This window comes from Eurytemora carolleeae, unplaced genomic scaffold (genome assembly GCF_000591075.1).
Source record: "Eurytemora carolleeae unplaced genomic scaffold, Eaff_2.0 scaffold852, whole genome shotgun sequence".
Taxonomy (NCBI): domain Eukaryota; kingdom Metazoa; phylum Arthropoda; class Copepoda; order Calanoida; family Temoridae; genus Eurytemora; species Eurytemora carolleeae.
The window spans coordinates 135,047-143,514 of NW_019396756.1; positions in this window are offsets into that span (position 1 = coordinate 135,047).

The window sequence follows — 8,468 nt, forward strand, 5'->3', positions numbered from 1 at the left end:
TTGTTTCTCACTAACATATCGCAAATTCTACAAACTTGCGTTTTTGCAAATCTGCAATCTTTATAATTGAATCTAGTAGAACTTTAATATTTAGAACGGGTTGCTCAACAAAACGGTACATATAGCATATAATAGCAAAAATATATGTTTAATGATCTTTTTGGGATCAAATTAATCAAATTAAAGTCAAGACTCTTAAACAATAAAAATTTACATACATACAACCCCACTTCTCCTATAAATCCATCCATTCCCATCCTTTATCATCCCATTATAACCCCTCTCAAATATTTCACATTCCATGAATTCCATGTTCCTCCCATCTTAGTTTTTATCCTTTATATATGTATATCCCATAATCTCTATATTATAATTTGCTTATATTATCTTCTTTTCTCCAAGTATGAAGTAAAACTTAAGAAAGCGCTGCAAAATATAGAATTTAAACAATTTGCATTGGTTATTCGCACAACCATGCAAACTGCATAGATCTTTCCAAACATTTGCAAATTATTGCCAGAATTCTGCAAGAAATCATCAAATTCTGAATTCCAAGAATGAAGAATGAAGATGCATGTATAATCTACAAAATAACAACGACTGTTTCAAAAACACAATTATCAAGCCGTAAAAAAATCAGCAACATCTAATTTTGATAGAGAACACTTGATAAATTGGTTTAAAGATTTAATTGATTAAACTCCATTTCAAATGACCCTCCATTTAAAGGAGACAATTGTCCGCTTTACACAGGTACCCTTTAAACCTTTGCAAGTACAGCGATCTGAGTGTAAATCTGAATAGAATTAAATTCTTGTAAAACGCAGTGTACACTGCGTACAGTGTGAATTCAACATAGCTGATCCGTTATTTATGTGTCCCTTAAAATCTCTAAATATTTTACGTGATCAAAATCCAAAGAAAATATTTACTCTCTGCCATGTCAAGAAAGTGAATATCAGTATTTTCTATTTATAACCCAGCTTGCAAACCAAGCGTTCAACAACTAAACTGTAGATTAAGGATTAGTCCGACAACCTTGATAAGTCAAAATTGTTAAAGGGTACTGTTGGGAATCAGACACACATGGAGGGTCACTTAAAATCACGTATACCGTCCCTTTAAGCATTAGAATTATTTAAATGTGTAATCTGTTTGTTGATGATTGATGTTGATGAAGTTTTGTAGGTTTTATATATAAAGGTTACACAGTGGGATATGATGTAATCACTGCATATGCAGATTAGACACAGAATATAATTGCATCGTGCAACAAACTATATTTGCAATGTGCAAAAATAAAATTCAGGTTTACTAGTCAATCCATTGTAAAACAAAAGTTTAGAGTCAATCTTTCATAGAAAAAAGGTTTCCAGAGTGAATTGATCATAATAAAGAGGTTTACAGAGTAAATTGGTCATTGTGAAAAGGTTTACAGAGTGATGATTATAGTAAAAAGGTTTACAGAGTGTTTTAATCATAGTAAAAAAGTGCACAGAATCAATTCATTGTAATGCAAAGGTTTACAGAGTGAATTGATCATTTGAAAAGGTTTGCAGATTGAATTGATAAGTGTGAAAAGGTTTACAGAGTGAATTGATCATAGTAAATAGGTTTACAGAGCGAAATGATCCTTGTGAATAGGTTTACAGAGTGAATTGATTAATGATTATAGTGAAAAGGTTTACAGAGTGAATTGATCATAGTAAATAGGTTTACAGAGCGAAATGATCCTTGTGAATAGGTTTACAGAGTGAATTGATTATAGTGAAAAGGTTTACAGATTGAATTGATAATTGTGAAAAGGTTTACAGAGTAAATTGATCATATTGAAAAGGTGTACAGAGGAAATTTATCATAGTGAAAAGGTTTAAATAGTGAATAGACTAAAGTGAAAAGTATTAAAGAGTTAATTGATCTTTAGTGAAAAGGTTTACAGAGTGAATAGATTATAGTGAAAAGGTTTACAGAGTGAATTGATTATAGTGAAAATGTTTACAGAATGAATTGATCATAGAACAAAGGTTTTTAGAGTGAATTAATCATATTAAAAAGGTTTACAGAGTGAATTAATCAAAGTGAAAAGATTTACAGATTAAACATGGTGTACAGGGCAAACAAGCTCCAGAAAAAAGGGTGATTTAATTTTGTAAGGTTTAAACAGTGTATCAATCGTGTAGGTTTATTGGGAGAACCGATAGTAAAATAGGTGAACATAATAAAACATTATTAATATTAATATTTTTAATATAAATATATCTGAACTTTAGAATTCAATATCTGGGTGATGACACAAACTCAATATTTGTAAATTTGATTCAACTTTGATAAAGATATCATGTTAAGATGAATCTAGAAAGAGAGGGGAAGGATGTCATTGAGCAGTTGGGGGGGGAGGAGGGGTATTGCAGGGAAGGGGGGGAATTATGTTAGTTTTAATTTGATGCAATAAACATAATATTTTAATTCTACACCCATACTTTTTAATTAAAATAAAAACCAAGAGGTAGGCCAAATGGGTTTTACAAATTTTAAAATTCATTATTTAATATTTATTCATCTATTTAGCCTGTTGGTAATTCATTCATTTTCTCAATATTTATTGTATTGGTTAAATATTTACTTTGGTATTGTATTTCAACTGTATTCCTACTTACAGAGGTGGATCCTAGACACAGATAAACTACAGATATATCTACTTTGCTTGTTTGTTTCATTTCTGTTAATACGCCAATAAACGCCGAAACGGCTGAACCGATGAGGCCCAAATTGTGTGTGGAACCCAAGGAAGGTTTATGGATTATCAGAATTTGAAAAAATTGCCTTAAAAAATTTCGTATGCATTTGAAAATTCTCACAGATAGAGCAACAATTAAAAGTTGAAATAGAAAATGAAAGAAGTGTACGTTATAGAATACTCTAGTTTTAGTCACAATTTGCAATATGGCATTTTCAAACACTAACAGCTAATTAATAAGATATTTGCATTTACAAAAGCTTGTTAGACTATCTGAATCATGATTAAACTGCCACGCTGTTGTTTTGTATAAAAAAAAAAGACAGCAATTCATCAATTAATATTTAAAGATGTTAATCACATATTTAAAATTGACATAATACGATATATTTTCCTACTTAAAATCTCTGGACTTTGAACTAGGGATTTCACCGGAAAGCAATATTTTGCAAATTTGCTTGCGTTTTTTGAAATTTTTGCGCGAAATTATTAAATATCGGCTAAATAGCCAGTAAACTTTTTTGTAAAAACAATTAATAAGCGATTTTGATAATTTATGTCTATTTCAATTATTCATATCGCATATACATACATATATGGGGGGGTGGTGGTAGTGCAGGGATAAAGGGTGGTGGGTTAATGGATAGAGCACGTGTGTCACAAGATAAGAAGATATCTTATTTAAAAAATTGAAAATAAAAGTTTATTTGTAAATCCTTTATTCGTATATAAGTCAGATGTATCTTTTATAATTACCCGTGTGGCACATGCTTAGGAAATTCATCTCAAACACTAATGGGAATTTGACACTTTTAACTTTTATAATTTTTTAATAGAACTCTGCATAGCATAGATATGTAGTAATGCAGAGGGAAATATCATTTTATCATAGAAAAATATCTAAATAACATCATGCTAAAAACTAATATGTGATCAAAAATATAATATGTTTACATAATTGAAAAAAAAACTATTTATTTGTAATCGATAAACGTCAAAACGGCTGAACCGATTGGGCCCATTTTTATGACCCTAGGAATGGTTTATGGATGCTAAGAAATACAAAAAATACAAAACAACTTTTGTTTCTTGTTATCATATTGTACATAGAAGGGTCTTAAAAGCCTAGTTCTCATTTAGTGAATTTTGCACATTTGTTATGATTCTTTCTGTGACCGTTTCCAAAATTAAAAAAATGGCATGAGATTTTTTGAAATTTTAGTAATTGAATTTTTCAATTTTTTTCTATTTGTTCCGAAATCTGATATTTGGCCCTGGCCATGGTTAATTTTTATCCATTATACACGGTTGTCAGGTTTGGTGCTGTATCACATTCGTTAAACAACACCGCACACAAAGCACAGCCTTTTATATATATATATATATATATATTTATGAACGATACAAATACATGCAGTTTAAAAAAGTACGTTACATTACAGTACACAAGAGTACAAAATAGTGTAGTATTGCATCATAAATTAAAATGAAGTACAATGAAGTACAATGCAGACGCAGTACAAAAAAGTACAATACAATACATTACTGTTTAAAGCAAAAATAGCAGTTGAACTAGGTATGAAAGATTAAGCTACTTCTCTAGCACACCCTCGACCACACTATTCCTGTCTACAACTCAATGTATTAGTTCCTACCTCTGATTTAACGAAGTTTATATTGGAGAGGAAAATAGTTGGTGTAATCATATATATATATATATATATATATATATATATATATATATATATATATATATATTATACAGGGTGTCCCAAAAAACATGGGAATTCAGTGACGAATTCGAAATCGTCTTTGTTATGAATTATCATTGTAATACCTTATTTCAAAAGCCATAATATAACTATGTCTGCTAGAGTTTAATTTATGAAAACGGTAAATGACTGTAAAGATGTGTCAATAATGTATCCGCAAGGTGAACAGTGAAGACGAACGAGTTTACTCTGTTTGTATACTGCAATTTTCTTGTTTTACTAAGTACAACCGTATGCAGTCAAAACATAAACAAACAAAATGTGAATATAGCAGACGAAACTCTTACAGATTACAGCTTTCTCAGTAGGTATAACTAAACTAAATCAAAGAATTATTTTTAAAAGACGATATCGAATTCAACATTGAATTCCCATGTTTATTGGGACACCCTGTATAATAAGCATACCCTGCAAAAATTTAGTCTCCGACAAATCGATGTCGAACATATAAAGTCCAGAATTATTCACCTGACATTGTCATCGGCACATATAGTAGGTAAACATTTTTCCTGGGTATATAATATACTCCAGGTTAATTTATTAAAACAAATTTCAATAAATAAATATTTTTTCAAATTAAATTTGTAAACAGAACAACGGTATCAATTTTTCATAAATTGTCTCGATAACCTTTCTTCTGTCTGATGAACGAATCTTGACTTTAACTGGTCCTAATATCCTGGAGTTAGGACAACTGTCGATTATAACCGGTCCTGATATCCTGGAGTTAGAACAACCGTTGAGTGTAACCGGTCCTAAAATCCTGGAAGTTAGGACAACTGTTGAGTTTAACCGGTCCTAATATTCTGGAGTTAGGACAACTGTTGAGTGTAACTGTCCTTATACACTGGAGTTAGGACAACTGTTGAGTGTAACCGATCATATACCCTGGAGTTAGGACAACTGCTGAGTTTAACCGGTCCTAATATCCTGGAGTTAGGACAACTGTTGAGTGTATAACCTGTTCTATTATTCTAGAGTTAGGACAACTGTCGAGTCTTACTGGTCCTATTATTCCAGAGTTAGGACAACTGTTGAGTCTTACTGGTCCTAATATCCTGATGTTAGGACAACTGTTGAATCTAACCGATCCTAATATCCTGGAAATAGGACAACTGTTGAATCTAACTGTCCTAATATCCTGGAGTTTAACTGTTTAATCTAACCGGTCCTAATATCCCAGAGTTAGGACAACTGTGTTCTCTGCAGGGGGTCTTATAATATACTCCCTAATCTACTCTAATCAACCAACTGGAAACAAGACAGTAATTATCCCTGTACACCCTGCAACCATGGTTTGGNTAAAAACTATGCATGTAAAATAGATTATGACAAAGAAAATTAGGAGACAACCGAAAAACTAATTACAATAAATAAAAATGATATTTTAACATCTCCAGACCATAAACAGCTCAGAATAGGTTTAGACATATATATATTTGAATAAATATGGAGCACATCATCTATACATGGTTACGAACTACCAAGGTACTGATGCAAATAAAGGTATTTCAGAGGGGTACGCATTTTTTGTACTGCAGTGTACTGTCTTTGGGTGGAAAAGTAAACACAAGACGGATGTCAAAGCCTGACATGGAATCCATTTTCACAAAAATAATCTATGAAATATTCTGGTCATAGGAAACTTTTATGTGAATCTTCAACATTATCAAAATTAAATGCTTTTATCCTCTTGGATACTAGAGGAACACTGATGCATCTTTCTTGTTTACAAATTCCGCCCAGAGTGAACCGGTTTCTATATGTACGCAGAGTATACACTACCGCAATTAACTTTCCTTGCATTAGTGCCTTGCTTACTACTAACTACTGGACTGCAGATTTATGTTTTCTTGTTCCCGCATTTATTCTTTCTGTGGAAGACGATGTCTGGTCGCTACAATATATGATTAAAAATGCTAAATGGAAAACTCAAATTTACTTTAATATAGATAACATCATTAATTCGCATGTTTGATCTAAAATATTTGAGAACAATTATTATTGATAACCTATTGTTTGAGCAAGATTTCAACTGTTTTTATCAAACTTAGTTTAGAAGTTTTATAAAAGAATTTGATATTAAAGAATGTTATGAATCGAGTAATCTTGTCACATTCAATCCATTCTCTACACATAGGTGATTAATGTATAGATAGATAGATAGATAGATAGATAGATAGATAGATAGATAGATAGATAGATAGATAGATAGATAGATAGATAGATAGATAGATAGATAGATAAATAGATAGATAGATAGATATATAGAAGGAAAGATAGATAGATAGATAGATAGATAGATAGAAAGATAGATAGATAGATAGATAGATAGATAGATAGATAGATAGAAAGATAGATAGATAGATAGATAGATAGATAGATAGATAGATAGAAGGATAGATAGATAGATAGACAGATAGATGCATATTTAAAGGAAAACTATCCATTTGTATTCTGTTTGAATCCCTATATCTACTTCTTATCCGTGCTTATTCTTGAGAATATTCAAACTACGGGGTTCATCTATGTTTATTTATACCAACATAGTATTCTTCTATCTTTTTATCAAACTATTGGTCACACCTTGGGAAATCTTATTAAAGGCTTGCTATTAAGTAATCATCGTGCCATATTGTTAAATTTGATGAATGTTCTATAGCATCCAATTTCAATGGTTCCCGAATTTTCTCCAAAAATAATTGAATATGTTTTTTTTAACATTTTAACGCATTTTTACTCGTATTTGCCACTTGTGAACTTTTCTTTTTTTTTTTTTTTTGTATAAACAATTTAAACTCAGGAATTGAAACCCCTTGGCTCAAAATTAGGTTGGGAGAATAAGCATAGAACAACAGAAATGTTTATGAAACTAAAGTGTACTTTATCATTCTTACTCACTTCATCGTGAATTTCATAATGAACGTGCTAAAAAGTTTAATTAGCTGTACATTATAGCACGTGTACTATAAAGTTTTGATTGTTTTCCGGATTTTCTCCAAAAATTTCGGATATTTCAAAAATATTTTTTTCAATTGAAATTAAAATAAAATTGAAATCAACTTTATATTTTTACTTCTGCTTTGTTTTCAAGCTTATTTTATCTATAAATAGCCATTAAAATAAGACAATTGTACATAAACGTTTCATAAAATTACCTATAACACAATTATTTTGGCACGACGTGCTATAAAGTTTTTAGACTTTAATTTTCTCAATATCTCGAAGGTTCTCGATAAAGAGAAAATTTCTGTCTAAAAACTTTATAACACTGCGAACCAAAATAACAGTGTTATAAATATAGTTATTGTAGCTTAGTTTACAAATTGTAAGTTGTTTTAAATTTTGTAGGCAAAGCTGGGTTCCCAATTGCAATTACTATAGAAAAGTGAGAGAGTATTACTACAAATTATTCTACTAGGCTATAAGCCTTACACACTTGTATGCGATTCCATTAGCGCCTGATCCAATCAGGGTTCAGTCATGTGTTTGGCGTCTATTTTGAACCAATAGAAATTGCATGGCAGTATCATCTATCTTTCTATCTATTTCATTATTCAATTAGAGATAATTCCTTATATTGAAATATTTACTTCTACTGAAACAATAGAAACAATAGTGCTTATAGAGTAACCAAGATGTACACGCTCTCGCGCCAAAATCGAGAAAATTTGCAGATTTTTAATTAAACTTAAGCTAGAAACAAGCGCGTTGCAATTTTGAAATATATTTGTCTAGCACTACAGAAATGTATAAGAGGTAAAAAGGCCTACACGTTTTGGACACTTTCAAGTCGAGGCTGTCTAAAATATTTGAATAATAATTTTTAGAGTTGTTTAGTTTTTACTGTGCTATAACTAGCATAGAACTGTGGTTGATAAATTTATTCAAAATGTCACATTATTGCAGAATAATAAATTAGCAGAATATTATTTGCATATTTTAAACTTTTATTTTAA